Source organism: Neopelma chrysocephalum, unplaced genomic scaffold (assembly GCF_003984885.1).
Source record: "Neopelma chrysocephalum unplaced genomic scaffold, ASM398488v2 Primary Assembly neopelma1_44, whole genome shotgun sequence".
Taxonomy (NCBI): Eukaryota; Metazoa; Chordata; class Aves; order Passeriformes; family Pipridae; genus Neopelma; species Neopelma chrysocephalum.
The window spans coordinates 25,513,543-25,515,892 of NW_020897703.1; the positions used below are offsets into that span (position 1 = coordinate 25,513,543).

Consider the following 2,350-nt stretch of genomic DNA (forward strand, 5'->3'; position numbering starts at 1 on the left):
GATGGCATGAGCAGTGATAATCCCAGCAAAGCTTCCTGGGACGGGAGTGACAGGGTCAGCAAATCAGATGATCCAGTCAGGTAAATGCTTTCACATACAAACATTTTACTAAGATGGAGTTAAAATGGTCTTCCTTCTTGCTACTATTCTCAAGACCTCCCACCAATTTTTGATGTTTACGGGGTAACTGAAGGAAGCTCACTGAGGCAAAGTGGAACAAGTCACAGGAGTTAAATCCACACTGTAACTGGAAAAATGCACATTTCACAAGTGTATATGTGTCACATGGGCACTTTTACCCACATGGAAACAGCCATTAACTAGCTGGTTTCACCTTAAAAAGTTACAAAGCTAAGAGGGAGAAACCTTCACTGTTTGCCAAGATCCCCAAGTACACACATCACATGCAATGCTTTTCTGGAAACACGGAGGTAAAAGCAATAAAGATATTGCAAATTATCCTTAATTCACCTTTCACCCAATTTCTGTCAAACAATGCAAACTGTTTTCAAACACATCTTCTCCTACCTAGGTGAAGATAACACATGAAATTCAGACAGCTGACTTGCAACAAGCATCTAATTTTGGCCTTAGCACTACGTTCTTCACCTAAAAGGCAAGCTGCACACAATTTACTGAATTTTAAACCCAAATTTGGAGGCCACTTGAGAGCTAAGACGGACAAGAACTGATTAATCAAACAGCAGTTTTCAGAACTGGAAGACAGTGCTTTCACAAAAAACAACGTAACAAAAATATCAAAGACCAATTTTATTTATCTTTTTTTGGCACAAAACTTACAAGAACCATTTTGTTCCCTTCTTAAATTTAGTACAACTAGCAAGGAAAAAAAAAGGCATACTAATACATTTAATGAGCTGTACAGCAAGTGACATGTGGAAAGAGGCACCAGAAAGATCTACCAAAAATCAAAGTGCATGAAAAATACCTACTCTGAGCGCCTCATGGTATTGTATTAAGGCACCACTCCTTTAGAAGGTTTACTGAATACATCAAGTGTGCAACTTCTTGGTTTGGAATGTAAGAGTCCTTCAGCCTGTATCGGAACCAGGTACTGCGACCTCTGCATGGAACAACATTTCTCCTTGTAAATGTTAAATGGAGAGGCCTCTTCCTGCCCAACATTGTCTCTCAGCCAGGTGTGTCACTGTCATATGCTTTGAAAAAGCCAACACAGGTTATCAGAGTGACCAGCATTTTACTTCAGAGTTTTAAGCTGTAGTGTACACCAGACCTATGAATTCTTTACAATGGTTTTATAGAAAAGAAATGCTGCAGAGACAAAAGTAACATGGGACATACCAGGAACTACATTTAGATAGTTTTATCAAAAGAACATGTAAGCACTTTCTGGAGTATCTCTTAAAAAAAAAAAATCTGAGTAGTGTTATAAGCCAGAATAATTAAATACACTTTTCAACAGAATATTACAAAGCTTTCTCCATGACTAGCAATCAATTCTGACAATTCCACAAGACTTCAGGAACTTTCAGTACAGATGTAGAAAAAGCCCAATATTAGACAGTAGTGATTTTCATAATTAGAAACATTTAATGCAAATACCTGTAACTGCAAATCATGTCATACAGGTGTGTATACACACACACACACATTGAAACATCATTACAAGGGCCAAACAGACACCTTGGTTCATTGTGGATTCTGCACAGCACTGCTCTGAAGTACTACAGAAGCTGCAGGTTTTTTTATTTCAGCACCTTCATTAGGAACTATTTGTTCAAGAACCAAACCACTTCAGTCACAAGAAGGTGCCACAGGCCAGATTCACATCTAGTGTAAACAGGTTCCAAACAACCAAACAGAAGTTGCATCTGCTTCTTACCAGCTTTGACTTTGGTTTTGCTGCTCAGCTGGATCACCAGTCTCCTTTACTTGCAGAAAGAAGTTTAATAAGAAATCAATGCCCGTATCAAAACTGAAGTGGGAACCAGTAAATGCAGAATATTGTTATCAAACCACTGTACAACACCTCTACTGTAGAGAGTTTCAAACATCTCAGGAGCTTGAGACTGCTTAACCTGAACTCTGGAAAAGTATTTTTCTCTATGGACATGCAAAGGCATTTAAATATGAACTCTAGGAATTACAATATTTCATTTTTTGTCCTCTTACGGTGTAAACCTCGAGAACACAACTGTGTGCCCCATTATAAAACCAAAGAACCCTTGAGCATTAAAAATTCTAAACAGCAAGGGCTGGAAAGAAGGGCATCTGGAAGTGATCTACACATTACAGAGCATGGTGTTTCACAAGTCTCAGAACAGTTCGGTTCATACTTGCTGGGATAAGTTTCCCTATACCTTTGTCC

General features: G+C 38.6%; 1 protein-coding gene across 1 annotated transcript in view; it reads right to left on the reverse strand.

Moving 5' to 3' along the window:
- Window positions 1-754: 754 nt before the first annotated feature.
- Window positions 755-2,350, reverse strand: part of SNX4 (sorting nexin 4) — a 34,142-nt gene continuing 32,546 nt past the window's right edge. The window contains 1 exon segment of the mRNA XM_027679033.1: window positions 755-2,342. The gene's annotated coding sequence lies outside the window, so the exon portion shown is untranslated.